This window comes from Canis aureus, chromosome 31 (assembly GCF_053574225.1).
Source record: "Canis aureus isolate CA01 chromosome 31, VMU_Caureus_v.1.0, whole genome shotgun sequence".
In the NCBI taxonomy this organism is placed as follows: Eukaryota; Metazoa; Chordata; class Mammalia; order Carnivora; family Canidae; genus Canis; species Canis aureus.
The window spans coordinates 46,307,591-46,325,264 of record NC_135641.1 but is presented as its reverse complement, the minus strand read 5'-3'; positions in this window follow the sequence as shown (position 1 = coordinate 46,325,264).

The window sequence follows — 17,674 nt, the reverse complement described above, 5'->3', positions numbered from 1 at the left end:
TACAAGACCAGGGGCCCCAGCACTCCCTTTTGCACTCCAATTACAAGAGCATATAATGAGGAGAGGTCTGTAGAGATGACTCTGCGGGCTCCCTGTTGCCACAGGGTGTTCCTACTTATTATTTTTATTTTTTTTTAAATAAAATTTGTGTGTATATATGGGTTTGATCTGTTTGGGTCCACTTATACCCTGCTTTTTTACAGTACAGTGCTGTAAATTTATTTTCCCTTCCTTAGATTTTCTCTAGCTTACTTTATTGTCAGAATACAGTATCTAACACATGTCGCATACAGACTATGTGTTAATTGACTGTGTTATCAGTCAGGCTTCCGGTCAACAGTAGGTTATTAGTAGTTACATTTTGGGGAATTTAAAAGTTATAACATGGATTTTCAATTATGCAAGCCCCTGACACCTGCGTGTTGTCCAAGAGTCAACTGTGTATATAAAGTTGTACAACATGGTGATTTGAGATACACACACACACAGTGAAATGATTATCACCATCATTCCAAGTAATATATCATGTCCCCAATTTTTACCATTACTTAAGTTGAGGTATAATTAACATATTAGTTCCATTGTACAATAGAAGAGTTTGATATTTGTACACATCGCAAAGTGATCACTACAGTAAGTCGAGTTGGCATCTGTCACTGTACATAGTGATGAGAACTTTTAAGATTTACTCTATGAAATACAATGTTCTTAAGCGTAGTCACAACCATGTTGTACATTATGTCCTCATGACTTATGAATTTTATAAGTGGAAGCTTGTCCCATTTGATGTGCTCTACCTGTTTCACCAAAACCTGCCCCCTGGCCTCTATACTAGCAACCTCCATTCTGTTCTCTGTGTCTATGAGTTTTTTTTTTTTTTTTTTGGCAGTTGTTTTTTAGATTCCACAATCAGTGAGATCATAGAGTATTTGTCTTTCTCTGATTTATTTCACTTAGTGTAATCCCCTCAAGGTCCATCTATTTTGTCACAAATGGCAATATTTCACTCTTCTCTTATGGCTGAAAAATATTTCATAGTATATATGTATTATATCTTCTTTAACCACTTATCCATCAAAGGACACTAAAGTTGTTCTCATATGTTGGCTTTTGCAAATAACATCACAATGAACATGGGAGTGCTTAAATCTTTTCAAATTTGTGTTTTTATCTTCTTCAGGTAAATAGCCTGAAGTAGAACCACTGGATCATACGATAGTTCTATTTTTAATTTTTTGAGACGGTTCCATAGTGTTTTCCATACTGGCTGTGCCAATTTATAATCCCACCAGCAGTATACAAGGGTCCCTTTTCCCTGCGTACTCACCAACGCTTGCTATTACTTATCTTTTTGATAATAGCCATTCTAACAGGTGTGAGGTGATATTTCATTGGAATTTTGCTTTTCATTTCCTTGATTAGTGATGTTGAGCATCTTTTCATATACCATTGACCATCTATATGTCTTCTGTGGAAAAAAAAATCTATTCAGATCTTCTATCCATTTTTAAATCAGATTGTTTTTTGTTTGTTTGTTTTTGTTTTGTTTTTGCTAAGCTGTACGCATTTTTAAAAAGATTTTATTTATTTATTCATGAGAGAGACACAGAGAGAGAGAGGCAGAGTCACAGGCAGAGGGAGAAGCAGGCTCCCTGTGGGGAACCCGATGTGGAACCTGATCCCAGGACCTAGGATCACGCCCTGAGCTGAAGGCAGATGCTCAACCACTGAGGCCACCCAGGTGCCCCAGCTATATGATTTTTTTTAATTCACTATGGATATTAAACTCTTATCAGATATATGATTTGTAAATATTATCCCATTTGATAGGCTGCCCTTTCATTTTGTTGATGGTTTCATTTGCTGTGCAGAAGCTTTTTAGTTGTATTTGATCCCAATTATTTGTTTTTGTGTCAGATCCAAAAATCATCACCAACACTGATGTCAAGAAGCTTACTGCCTATATTATCCTCTAGGAGTTTTATGGCTTCAGGTTTTACATTTAATCCTTTAATCCATCCTAAGTTAGTTTTTGCATATAGTGTAAGAAAGTGGTTCAGTTTCATTCATTTGCATGTGATTCTCCAGTTTTCCCAGCGCCATTTATTGTCCCTTTACCCATTGTACATTCTTTCCTTTCTTGTAAATTAGTTGTCTGAATATGCATCGGCTTATATCTGGGCCATCTATTCTGGTCCATTGATCTACACATCTGTTTTTGTGCCAGTGCAATGCTGATTACTATAGCCTTGTAATATAATTTGAAATCAGTGAGTTACATAGTTATCATTTGTGTGCATGTGATGAAAACACCTGAAATCTATTCTCTTCACAAATTCCCAATGTTCTTCATTTAAAGAGTCATCTATCCTTGTTAAATGCCTACTTATTGTTTAGACTTTAATTTATGTTACTTTTTATTTTTTTTATGTTACTTTTTCAGAAAAGCCTTCACACATCTCCAACACAAGTTAACTTTTGGAGTGTTATACCTTTATAGTATCATGATGTTTTTCTTTCCTATGTAATACTTCAGCATTTAGCTATTTTACTTGTGCTTGTGTTATATGAACCTGACCCCAATGAGACTAGGAATCATGTCTGTTTTCATTGTTGTCTCAGGTATATAGTATGTTTCCTGATACTGAACTAAGTAAATAATAACATGTCATTGACTAAATATCTACTTGAACCGGCAAAAGACTTGGTAAACTAAAAATTTCCACCAACTATTAGTAACTTCAAATGTATTCATAGAAAATAAAATGACTTTACCTTTGATGTCTTATAACCAGAAACAGTGATTTTTGTCTGCAAGAGAAGAATTTTTGATGCTTTATTGTATATTTAAAAGATGGTATGAGGAAGAATAGTTCTCAAAACAGTTATAATCTGGCCATCTCATTTTCCTTAAATTTTTTTTTTTAAAAGACTTAGAATTGCACTAGTTTACTTTTTCTACTCATCACATAAGTGTTTAACTAGCTCTTTGATTTACATTGGATGGGAAAACACTGGCATAATGGGAGAAGTTTGCATAATGGAAACTGTTCTGATATCCAACCAGCTATGCCAAGATTCAATTTTACTTAATTGCTGTCAGCATACATATCCAGTCCATGCAGTGGAGAGCGAGGGGCTGCCTGGTGAGGGGGGGCTGTGTCTTAGGGCATTTGAGGTGATTTAGCCCTCAAGAGTCTGTTTACTAGGGTGAGTGACAAAAGTGGCTCCCATCATTAGCTTAGGATCTTTTTTAAGGAAGGCGTCTTTTGCTTTATCCCATACATATATCATTTTCTGACACACAACTTATGCTCCAGCCACATTGAACTTCTCAACTCACCCTAAACACAGGCTCTATCACACCCCTTGCCTTTGTATACACCTGTCACCCATCCTACTTTTCCCTTCCTGCTAGGGGAAGTAAGATAGGAATCTGGTCTTTGAAGAGTCAGCGTAGCCAAACTTCATTACTGCTACTTGATGGATTTTTTTTGTATGTCGTTTTGAGTAGACATTCTCTTTTATTCATCTTCATATTATATATATATATATATATATATATATATATATATATAATTTGTATCTTCATCATCATTCATGTTGGGTAGCAGCTACAGACTTAAAAAAAAAAATCCTTTTTCCAAGCTCCTGTCTATGTCCCTATGTCTGTGCTCTATGCCCCTTCCCCTCTGACGTTAACCATTTGGTTCACATACTTGCTATTGGCCCCACGCCTCTCTCTCCCTCCCTCCCTCTCTCTCTCTCAAGGACATTATGCTCATCCTTATCTTCCTCTCTCTATAACCATCAATCTTTCTTTGTTGTTTCTTGTTCTCAGTGCTTATATATTAAAAACCCAATCCCCTCGTCTAAATAAAACCAAAGACTCATTACTAACTGGGATGTGCTTGGCAGCCATTGACTTACCTTATATTATTCTCTCGGCAGCCCCAATCTAGTTTCTGACCAACTGGCCCCTCTGCTTCTGTATCTACCATTGAATTAGATCCCATTTTTTCAGTGGCATTAAGATGCCCTTCTTAATCATATTTGAAAGCTCCCCCGTCCTCTTATTCCTTGGTATTTCAGTGACACTTGTTCTATCAACAACTTCAGTCCCTTCCCAAACTCCCCGTTGCCTTTCCTCTCTCTCATCTACAGTGGTTCCTATTTATCTTATGTGTCTTTTCCCTTCAGTTATCAGCTCCTTTTTCTCCTATAGTTTCTCAACTTTCCCAACTTTTTTTTTCTGGTCCTTTGTTCTTAAACTTTGTTTATTTTGTAGAAGCTATTGTCCTCTTTTTCGGCTCTATTTTTATTTTTTTAAAGACTTTATTTGAGATCATGGAGGGGGTGCACAGAGATAGAAGGAGAAGCAGGCCCCCTGCTGAGTCCTGACGCGGGACTCAATCCAAGGGCCCTGGGATGATGACCTGAACCGAAGTCAGACACTTAACCAAATGAGCCACTCAGGCACCCCTCTTTTTCTGTTTTAAATATTCGCTTATAAATCACATTCCTAATCTTTTACTATATCTTCCCTTCAAGGTGCAACCCTTTAGTTCCAGTGACCTTTAAGAAGGCTCCTTTGGAAGTTTCTTCAAAACTAAAAACTTAAAAAAAAAAAAAAAAGCATAACAGAATCCTTTAGTGTGACTATAACCAAACTTCTCATATTTTGTCCTTAAGAAGGCTCCATTTTGCCTCACCCACATTTCCAATGGTGTCACCAAGACTTCTAATGACAAAGCCCCATGTACTCTCGAATAGGTCTCCCCTGTTTGATTGTCCTCCTCTGCCATTACCCTTGTGAGGACTTCAGGCTCATATGTGAATGTAACTTCTTCGTAGCCTTATTTTCTACTTCTCGTATCTTCCGTTCTCTCCAGACTGTATCTTACTTTTCTCTAACTCTTTTTGCTTTGAGTAACTATACTGTAGAGTTGGCTCCTCGTGTTGTAGGGAGGCCATATCTGAAAGACTATATTCAGAACTCCATTTATGAGACCATAACAATAGTCTCAGTGATCTTCTGCGGGTACCTATAATTCTCATTGCCTTAAAAAAAGTCACAATATATAAGAAAGTTAATAATGTTTGTAATATAGCCTCCAAAATAAGCTCACATACAGCAAGCACGTGGGCCATTAGGTAAGTAAAAAGGGGGATGGAAATGATTAGGCCCGACTGCACAGGCATCAGCTGATGATGGACACAGTTGCCCTGGCACTCAGATCTGTTCCTGTTCTAATTTGTTTTAAAACTCAAGGCCATGAGTCTTGATTATTTCCTGTAAATTAACTATTTTCTTTTAAAGTATCATGTAGTAGTGTGTGGCACAGTGAGCTAGGGGCAAAGTTTATAGGGAAGTTTATAGGGACAAAGTCTGAGAAAGAAGCACGGCTACTGCCTTATTCTCTCTTCATACCTCACAGGTCAGCGTACTGCTTGCTATTGTGTTGTGAATTTTTTCTCCCTAATATCTCCATAAGGATAGGAATTATGTTTATCAGTTTGTCTAGCATATCCAGCTTCATGGTAAGAGAAAAAAAGCAAAATAAAACAGCTATAATTCTATTGACTAGCTTGTGTTACCAGCAGCATGAACAAAAGTTAGAAATTAAAGATTCCATCATTAAATAATTGGAAACACGTACATGTTACTTCTATCTTTAAATGTGAAGCCTTTTAGGAGAATTCAAGGTGCATGTGTGTGTGTGCGCATGTGTGTGAGTGAGTGTGAATGTACATATTTAAATAGTCTCCTTCAATTTAAATGACCTTAAATCTAAAATGTCTTTTTCATGTAATTAAAAAAATTAATAATTACATTATGTCATCAAAACATTTAAGTCCTGTAAAGAAGAAAAAAACATGATCCCACTAATCATACCCATCTGCTAACAATTTTTTATATTTCCTTCTAGTCTGAACATTTATGTGCTCTGTACAATTTATGGTTCGGTAATCATAGTGTATATTTTTCCTCTGAAATTTTAAAAATGGGATTATATCATGAATATTATCCCAGATATCCATATAGCTTCTACGCTTCTGTAATTTAAAAAAAAAAAAAAAAAAAAACAAACAGCATCTTGGGATTGAGCTAAAGTCTAAGGACTTGGAGCCATAAGCTTTCCTCTTTCATTGGTAACATGCCAGTGGCCCATTCACTTTTCTCAGCTTCTAGCTCACTGTGCTACACACTATTACATGATACTTAAAAAAAAAAAAAAGTTAATTTACAGGAAATAATTAAGACTCATGGCCTTGAGTTTTAAAACAAATTAGAATCGGCTCTACGCGAAGGATTCTCTCTAGTGTAATGCTGACTGAGAAAACAGGATATTGTCTCTGTGAAATAAACTATCGCACAATCTAAACATGCTCATGCTGAGAAGGAAACATTCAGCCATTTCAAGATACAAGAAATTTGATCTTTTCCCCTTGCCATTTCTGCACTCTTCAGCCGCCATCTCGGGCTGTCGGCCCACCCCATTACTAATATATCCTCTTTGATCTGTGTTCATCAGTTATTGCATCAGAAGCCCTAACTCTCCATTAGTTCAAATAAACTGAAATCCAGAAAAAATAGACCTGGGTTAACTGTAGACTTGGCTCCCTATTACTCTATGTATTTATTTGTAGGGTTTTTTAGAAAGTGTTTCTATTTAAATTCAATTAGTTAACATATAGTGTATTATTAGTTTCAGAGGTAGATTCATCAGTCCTATATAACACCCAGTGCTCGTTACATCATGTGCCCCACTTAATGTCCATCACCCAGGTACCCCATCCCCCCACCTCTTTTCCCTCCAGCGACCTTCAATTCATTTCCTATGATTAAGAGTCTCTTATAGTTTGTCTTCATCTGATTTCATCTTGTTTTATATTTCCCTCCCTTCCCCTAAGCTCCTCTGTTTTGTTTCTTAAATTCCACATATGAGTGAGATCAAATGATCATTGTCTTTCTCTGATTAACCTACTTCGCTCAGCATAATATCCTCTAGTTCCACCTATGTCCTTGCAAATGGCAAAATTTCATTTTTCTTTTTGATGGCTGAGTAGTAGTCCATTGTGTGTGTGTGTGTGTGTGTGTGTGTGTGTGTACACACTGGATGGATCTATCTATCTATCTATCTATCTATCTATCTATCTATCTATCTATCACCATCATCTATCTATCATCTATCTATCTCACATCTTCCTTATCCATTCATCTGTCAGTGGACACCGAGGCTCCTCCCACAGTTGGGTGTTGTGGACATGGCTGCTGTGAACATTGGGGTGCAGGTGTCCTGCCATTTCACTGCATCTGTATCTTTGGGGTAAATCCCTAGCAGCACAATTGCTGGGTCATAGGGTTGCTCTATTTTTAACTTCTTGAGGACCCTCGGCACTGTTCTCCACGGTGGCTGCACCAGCCTGCGTTCCCACCAGCAGTGTAAGAGGCTCCCCTTCTCCACATCCTCTCCAACATGTCATTTCCTGATTTGTTCATTTGAGCCATTCTGAGGTGTGAGGTGATGACTCCGTGTGGTTTTGATCTGTATTTCCCTGGTGCTGAGTGATGTGGAGCATTTTTTCAATGTGTCTGTTGCCATTTGTCTTATTTGGAGAAATGTCTGTTCATGTCTCCTACCCATTTTGCAATTGGATTATTTGTTCTCTGGGTGTTGAGTTTGGTTAAGTTATTTATAGATTTTAGATACTAGTCCTTTACCTGATGTGTCATTTGCAAATATCTCCTCCCACTCTGCGGTTGCCTTTTGGTTTTGTTGACTGTTTCCTTTGCTGTGCAGAAGCTTTTTATCTTCATGAAGTCCCAACAGTTCATTTTTGCCTTTATTTCCCTTGCCTTTGGAGACGTGTCTAGCAAGAAGTTGCTGTGGCTGAGATCCAAGAGCTTTCTGCTTGTGTTCTCCTCTAGGATTTTGATGGATTTCTGTTTCCTTTTAAGTCTTTCATCCATTTTGAGGCTATTTTTGTGCATGTGTAAGAAAATGGTCCTGTTTCATTCTTCTGCATGTGGCTCCATTTGTTGAAGAAATTGTCTTTTTTTCCACTGGATATTCTCTTTCCCGCTTTATCAAAGATCAGTTGACCATGGAGTTTAGGGTCTATTTCTAGGTTCTCTATTCTGTTCCATGGATCTATACGTCTGCTTTTGTGCCAGGACCATACTGTCTGGATGATCACTTTATAATATAGCTTGAAATCAGGCATTGTGATGCTTTCAGCTTTGGTTTTCTTTTTCAATATTCTTTTGGCTATTTGGGGTCTTTTCTGGTTCCATACAAATTTTAGGATTATTTGTTCCAACTCTGTGAAAAAAGCTGGTGGTATGTGAATAGGGATTGTGTTGAATGTATATAGATTGTTCTTGGTAGCAAAGACATTTTAACAATATTTATTCTTCCAATTTCTCAATTTCTTTCATGAGTGTTCTATAATTTTCAGAGTATTTGTTTCTTTGGTTTGGTTTATTCCTAGGTATCTTATGGTTTTTGGTCCCTTTATGTTTAAATCAATTCTTTCCTTTGCCTTAATTGTTTGCTTCCTTCCTCAGTGTCATGCATCATCTCTCTGTTTTAAATTATATTTTGGTTCTTATTTGGGGATTATTTTAGAGAAAATGTATATGAAGTTTTTAATTATTATTCATTATTATTTCCCATTTTATTTTGAAGAATTTCATTACTTTTAGTGACTATTTCTATATTTCCAATTGAATCTGAAGATATATCAATCCATATCCATCCATCCATCCATCCATCCATCCATCCATCCATCCATTTTTGCATTCTTCCATTTATTTGTTCATTTATTCAGAGTCCTCTTTTTAAGTAGGCAAAACTTAGTTGGAACACTTTCATGAGTTGATTCACTTAGTTCAGTTAAAGAAAGGATTAATTTAGTCAAGTAATCATTTGTGAACTATCAATTTTTTCAAAGCACCCATCCATGAAATCAGAATCTGTTTCCTAGAAATGGGGTTTTTATGCTAACATTTCCTGTTGATAATATAAAATACATTTTTTTCCAACAATTATTTAAGATTTCCTTTTCATATCTTTATTATAAAAACTCACAAATTTTGTTTCCTAAACTGATATATTGGTGATATGCTGATATTGTTTCTATCTAGAAAATAGTATTTCTTTTTTCATATGCTAGTTGTCATGATGCTTTATTGTTTTTACTAACACTGATACGTGGTCTATGAATGTACTTTGAAGAGTGACTTTTGGTTATACTAATGTACTAAGATGAACTATTTTCTTTTTCTTAGGAGGTTTCATTAATGCTTTTTACTGCTCTGTATATAGAAGCAAGGAATTATTGAACTTTTTTACACTCTTCAATCCTTCTGTAAAATACCTTTGATGTGTTCTTCAAGATTATTCTTTGGATAGTCCTCAAACACAGATATTAGCAATTATTATTTTTTTAAGATTTTATTTATTTATTCATGAAAGACACAGAGAGAGAGAGAGAGAGAGAGAGAGAAAGGCAGAAACACAGGCAGACGGAGAAGCAGGCTCCATGCAGGGGGCCCGACGTGGGACTTGATCCTGGGTCTCCAGGATCAGGCCCTGGGCTGAAGGTGGCACTAAATCACTGAGCCACCCAGGCTGCCCAGATATTAGCAATTATAAATAGATATTTTGGTGTAATAATGACTGATTAATTACCTAGCTCTTGCTTCTGGTTTGTTACATTTTAAATCATGTAATTCTGAATTAAAATCAAGTAAATATTTTAAGTGATATTACAATTTTCTCTCCCCTGGATCACTCTTTGTGTCAGCTCTCCAGATGATTGTTTCATGTTGTATAGTACAGGGATAAGTATGTCTCCTTACAAGAATATTTTCAATCTAATACCAATCACCCTATGCCACTTGTATTAGGGACATTTCTTCTTTGCTTAGTAAATACTTGTTGAAGATGATACCATTAAAAATTGTTAGCATAAGCTAACCATTCCAGCTCTTTCAAAATTATTCATGTACGTTTAATCAACTGAAAGTAAAACCCTATTTTTTAGAATTTACTTGAGCATCTTCAGAACAATGTGTAATTTCTGCTAAAGGAAGATTTTGGGGAAGAAATGCAGAATCAGTCCAAACTTCACCATATGTGTGTACAATATCTTAGGCATTCCATTTCTCAGGAGAACACTTCCCTACTCTATTCCTTCAAAACTTATTTATCACATAACCTCTATATGCTTAATAATTGTACGACCACTCTTTTACTAACATCAATTTTGGCCTTTTATGAACTGATTTTTATTTTTGTGTGTAACAGATGAGTCTGATTTAACACAGCTTGACCTGCAACATTGACCAGAGAACACTTAGATTATAAATCAGGGATCATTAGTACTAGCATATTGCTTTCTGTTACATTGTTACACTTCCACAGTTGATGAAAACACCTTTCCCCACAATCTTGCCAATACAGAGCTTTCTGCAGTGGCGGCCTGCCACTACCTAGGGACTACTCTATGCTCTCCTTCTCTCTCTCTATCTCTGTTATATAAGTAATATTTAAATAATTTGTCTTAAAAATTTTCCAACAGTATATATATATGTGTGAATAAAATGTAAATAATTTTCCTTATTTGTTCTTAAGATAACTATTCTCAACAGTTCAGTTAGCACTTTTATAAATCCGTTTTTAAACACATTTCACTGATATGCATGTGTGTGATTTTTTGCATAAACATATTAAACCATATGCATTGTTTCCTTATTTTTTCTTAAAAATATAGTAACAATATAAATCGATTTTATATTATATATAATAACATATTTTATATTATATAGATTTTATATAAATCTATATCTATTTGCATGTATGTTTTTTGTTGTTTTTCTTTTTAGTGAACATTTAGGCTGTTTCTACTTTTTCTTGATTATATTTAAAAGAATACCTATAATTGAGAATAATGAGTAGGAAAATATGAATATGTCTAATTTTATCAGGTATTACCAAATTGATTAACATTTGCTTATTAATATAATTGATCACTTTCCTCATGTCCTTAATTACTTTTAGCTTGTTTTATCTATCAGTTTTAAAAAACGGCATGGAAAAAAAATTCCCACTTTATGAATTTGTCAATTTCTCTATAGTATTAATTTTGCTTCATATGCTTTAAGACTAAGTTTTCAATGATACACATTTTTTTATTATTATATCTTCTTGATGGGCCGCTCTTTTATCATGACTTTATTATCTTCCTCTTAATTTCTTTGAATTCTGTTTTGTCTAAAATTATGCTATACCAGCTTTTTATTTCTTTTGGTTATTATTTCCTTGGAATACCCTTCTTTCTTCTTTATGAACCTCATATGTATATAATTGAATTAATAATAAGCCATGGTTCCTAATGCACTACCATCATTAATAGTCCTTTTATTTTCATTTACATAATTTAATTTTTAATAATTAATAACACTCATTAATGCATGTGTTAATTAATGTAAGTGTTGCTATGTTTAAAGTGTTAAATATACATTTTAGGGTTAGATTCATCATTCATTATCAAGTTTCTTTTTAATACTTTTGAATTTTGTGACTGATTTCTTGTCATCTCAGATTAGTACATTACTGATTTTAATATAATAGTGAGACTGATGATGAGTTCACTTTGGGAGTAGAAGTGCTTGTGTTTTCTGTATTATTTTTAGCCTCTTGTTTCTTGGCAGAAATATTTAAAAATCATTTGACCCTTTTTGTGGGGATTAGCTTAATTAAATGCATAATTTAATTGGCAAATCCACTTGATATAAAAAAAATTAAAATCCTAACGAACAAAGGAGAAAGGTCACCATAGTCAATCTCTTTGGGTTGAGGAACTCTCATTCTTCCCTTAAGATACATTGTATAATGTACGATAATCATTCGACATGCCAAAATGAGGGTACTAGTGTTCATTTGTATGTTAAATATTTAGTAAAGGCTACTTTCTTGATCATTTTAAATACAAATTACATTTCAGAGAACATATATTATTTTCCTCATCATAATGACTCAGCTAGTGTAGTGATTCTCAAAGTGTAGTCAGTGAACCCCTAGAAGTCCCAGAGACCCTTTCTAGAGGTCCACAAGATCAGCATTATTTTTCTAATAACACTAAGAAATTATTTTCCTAAAAAAAAAAAAAAAAGAAATTATTTTCCTGTTTTTTTGTTTGTTTGTTTGTTTTAACTCTGTCTACCTTTACACAGATGATGCATATGCCACAGAAGATAAAGCACCAGAATCTTACCATGAATCATAGTAGTGGCAATGAACTGTGCTGGTAGAGATTGTATTGTTCATCGCCATGCATGTACAGGAAAGGAGGGGAAAAGTTTCACTTACAAAAATGTTGGATAAAGCCATAACAATAATTAGTTTTATTTAATCTCAATTCTTTAGTGCATGTTTTTTTAAAATATGGTATATGACAAAGTATGCATAAAGCACTTCTGCTACGTACCAAAGGGCAGTGGCTGTCTCAATGTTCAATTGTTGAGAGCTGAACTTGCCTCTTTTTCAAAATGAAATACTATTTTTGTTTGAAAGAAATTATGGTTATTCAGACTTGAGTATTTGGCAGACATTTTCTCAAGAAAGAATGAAGTGAGCCTGTCACTTCAAGGAAAACAACTGACAATATCTGTGGCCAATGATAAAATTTGAGCTTTCAAGTTAAAAAAATCAGAATTTTGAAAACATGAATCTGCCATGACAATCTTGACAGCTTTTCAATATAGGCCTCAGTGCAAAATGAAAATGTGGGGCTCCTTGTTCAAAAGGAAAAAAAAATCCATTAAAGGTATTAAAATAGAAAGCTTTTCTCCTTTTTCCATAGTTTCCTTTTTTGGCTTGTCATGGTGTTTTTTTATTTGCTACTTAGTGTTGCTCTAAGCAGAGGAAATGAAAATTTTTATATTATTAACATGAATTTTACTGTTTATATTATGCAGTGGCAGCTTAATATACAAATACAAGAACATTTGATTTATATGCAAAATCACAAAAATTGCACAATTTGCATTTCATAGTTGATATGAACATATTATTTGTTCTTACCAGAAGAGCAGAAATGATGTACAACTCTAAGCAACTTTTTATATTATTTCTAGACATTTGTATGGTCTGTGAACACCATCTTCAGGTTATTTATGACTAAGAAAGGACTGAAAAGAAAAGGACTGTGGGCTGCTTGATCTTTCATTTTCTTACTGTCATCATTTTCAGGGAAAATGGTTGGCTATTACAAGAAAGGAACACCAGTGACAAAGGATATGATAGAGTTGCCAGATTCTTCATCTTTCTTAGGAAGCACTGTGTTCTTTCTGCATTCAAAACAAATTCTGATTTGATTGCCAAGGGTGGTTTCTCAGGACCGTTAGCACTCCAACTTAGTCATAGGATTTGCAAGCTTACTTTGTACTTTGAATCTCACTGAATTCCACGTTGTGGGTGCACAAGAACTTCGTGTTTGTGGAACGTTGTGTACACTGTATGTAAAGAGGGCACCAAGGAATGGCTGGCGTGCTGCATATTGCACGTATCTCTTTTGCTCTGTTATCCCACTGGGCTTCACTTACAAAATACAAGTTCAAAGATGAAATTATTAAAAATTTCAAAACCACAATAGCAGGGCACTATTAAACCAACTTGGGGAACTTCCTGAGTGTGGAGTCTTTTGCAACTGGGCAGCCTTCACTCCCATAAGGTCAATCCTGCTTGAAGACTCTTAGGAGATCAGTGATGATACTAATGAATGTGAACTCTTTATACTGTATAATGAAACATATCAACATCTGGGAGATTCGCAAAAAGCTGTGAACTGATATTTTTCAAACAATCAAAGTATAATTATACCCACTCCAAGTAGCAAATAGGCCAATGTATTTTAATGTCAACAGAAAACAAAAAGTTCATTGCTATGGTTTCAGATTCCACATAGCAGCTAATTTTTAATAACCAACATTCACTGATTTGGGTGCAGGACCAAAGAAAAATATTCAAAGTAACCTGAAAAGACCAGGGAAATATTTTTCCTTTCTTCAACTATACACCTGTGTGAAGCTGGACATTCTTCATATACTTTAACAAAAACATCATATCACAGTACATTGATGGCAGAAGCAGATATGAGAATCCAGGTATTTTCTATTATGTCAAACTTAGTTAAAAAGACTTGCAAAAATACAAAATAATTTCACTGTGTTGAATTATTTTGCAAAATATTTATATCTTAAAATTATACTATGAATGCTAACATGAAATGGGCTTGGATTATTATTTTTCAATGAATTCATAAACTAAAATTTTAATAATTTTTTAAAAAGTTTTAATTTGGAATAGGAATATCCAATAGATAAAATGCTCTTTGGAACTCTCAATTTTTGAGAGTATCAAGGGGTCCTGAAAACAAAAAGTTAGAAAACTTCTTATCCTGTAGATCAAAGAGGGTGACATGGATTTCTCAAGACAAAATTAAACTCATTTTAACAAAAAATCAAAGATAATTGGCGTTTTTAAAAGGTAGTTAATGTATTACCTCTTAAAAAGTCTTAATAGGGTGTTATAATTGGGTTTAAAAAATTGGGATTTAAGGAAGAAAGAATCACCAAACATTAATATAAAAATTATGCTTTTATTGACTATAACAATATAAATAAATATATATAAAATATGTTTTGTTAATAATCCTCAAGATACATGCTAGTTTTTGTTCCTTTTACTTTTCTTCTAAATTTGCATATTTTAATTTTCTAATCATAAAATACTTTTATTAAAAGAATTTCAAATGTATAGATGTAGAATACGGTAAATCCTGTGAGCTCTCACACTTTAAAGACATTATCAATTTTTGCATTTCCTCCAATGTCTTTTTATCCTCTAATATAAGTAATAACATTATAATTGTTTTAACATATGTCAAAATCTGATATTGATATACTTTTTTAACAAAGTATCTTAAATTATATTTTATAATTTTTTCTATAACATATAAGATATACCTTTAAATATATATTTCAAGTTAAATATGAAGTTTGGATGGTTTCCAGTGTATAAACAAATATTGACCTGAAATGAATGACTTGGGATAGACTCTTATTATTCATATGGTAGGATTTATGATTACTAAGCACATTCATTACTGGACTTTTCTACTGTGCAGTTAGTCACAACCAATAAATAATTTATTAACAAATTCACCATTAAGATTTGTGAAAAATTTAAATTTAATTATGGTAAAAATGAGCATTACAGAGTCTCTGGTCTAAAAAAAGCTAAAATCATTTAAAGGAAATATAATGCACATAAATAACTATGATAATAGCAGTATGTCACAAGCCTATTAAAAAATGAGGAAAGTGTCTTGTGCCCCCCATGAGTTAATATTTGATGAAAAAAATTAATGCTTAAATAAAGAACTTTGGTAAAGCATTTTACCAGTTTACCATATTTTCCCAAAATAAAAAGTTTTTTCAGCCCTTACATCATAGTTTACCCACATTATTATTCATAATTAAATGAAATATACTGAATACAGCTCAGCTGTTGCTCGAATCAGAGTCCATTGCTCTATTTAGTTGTAAAAAAGAAGAATGTCCATGATTAGCTCACAAATGTCTTTTATATTCAATTTGAATACCATTCTACCCATCTCTGCTATTGCTTAGTCTATTTGAATTAAGACTAGAGTAGATGTAGACCTCTACACAAGAAGCAACATGTAAACTTACCACAAATCAAACAGTATAAATTGAAATATATACTGTTCTTATATAAGGTTATTCGTCCAGTGTTAACATTAGAGCAGATTGGTCAATCATATAGTGCAAATTTATATAATCCTTTTTGAAAGCAACATGTCAGTATATATAAAGAGACAAAAAAAACGACATTCTTAACTCGGAAGCCTAATTAGTGTATCATAAAAAGTATTTAAACAAAACAAGAGAAGCTATTAAAATTGTTTATTGTATTACATTTATAATATTAATGGCATCTGTAATAAATCATTGTCTAACAAAGGGATTAAATATTATGCAGTCGTAAGAACAGTAAAAAGCATTTGCAAAAATATAGTAACTTGTTCAATAAGTCAAAAGGGTAATCAGAATTAGCAGACACTGGGATTAGACCTGCAGAAAATTATGAATGCTTTTAGATAAATATCACTGGGGAATGCACAACACAGAAACATAAAACTTATGCCAAAGTAATAGACTTATATTTGATTTATATCCTTTTTGCTGAACGTTCTTTAATATTGCTTTTTCTTGGTAAAAAAACCAAACACATAAACAAAGAGCCCAAGAGACTTTCTGAGGCAATTACAGTAAAACATATTTCACTTGAAATTGAGACTCAGGTTGGAAACCTAGATCTTTTATATATACACATGGATGTGCTTATAGATAAAAAACCTAATTTTGTGAGCCTTAATTTCACCATTGGTTAAATGTAAATTCCACAAGCCCTTCAGAGTTATTAAATTAATAAGAATATATATGTGAAAGTCTCCCTTATAGTTCCTGAAACATAGTTGATATATTCAGTATACTTTAGTTGAATATGAAATCAGGGAGATTTTTTTCATTCTGGTGTTTTAAGAATGTTAATGAATTTTGCCAAAAGGCTTAACGTACTAACCTAGTGAAGGTTATATATACATCAGGAATTCTACTCAAAAAGTGTATTTAGTACTTTCAATACATGTTGATTGTGTGTGCTTGAATGATTTTAAGTAGGGAATCCATTTTTACCTCCAAAGGTTATTTATTGTCACACTCACAGTCATAAAAAGGGAGTCCAGTGCAGTTGTGTACATAGTTCAGGCAAATTGCTTCGCTGTATTAAAAAAAGTAGCAAATCTGCAATGATCTTCTGCAAGAAGACTCTCTAATTTGTATTTTTAAAATGTTTAGTATCATATGAATAGTTGCACAGGATTGTAAATTCTTTGGTAGTTCGTAGTAGAATCCTACAGTCAAACTAATAGGATTCTATGGAAATATCTACAGAGTATCTACTGGTATAGTGGAAATAGCAGAAGAGTGAGATCTGGGAGAACTATGTTCTTATAAATTCAGCTTCATCTCTGCCCTCTCTTCATCTGTCAAGTTAAGGTTACATTAGAAATTATTTAAGGTCTTTCTTCATCTTTCAAATTCTGTGATCTTATGATTTTATTTATCATCTGTCTGTTATCTATCTACCAACCAGCCAACCACTCATTTACCTATGTATCTACTGACCTGTCTGTCTATCTAATGGCCATTACACATTTCTCGACATAGAACACATACTTCATTACATTTATTACATTATTTATCAGACAACTTTGTGTCCACAAACATCTGAAGTAACTGTGTTAAAAAGCTGCATAATTCCCTATGGTTGTCCTTCAGGCTAATTCCTCATATATTTAATGATGGAAAAATATCCACCTCATCATTATAGGCAAGTCTCTAATATTACCACGTAGTCAATAAACCAACTTTTTTGGAGGAGGTGGGGCTAATACTTATCACTTCGTATATTCCATTCTCTTTTAAAAGCACTTATCCTACATTATTATATTTGAAACTCAGAGCAATATCTTAAGCAAATACTGTGTAATATGTAAGGATCCTGATACCCAGAAA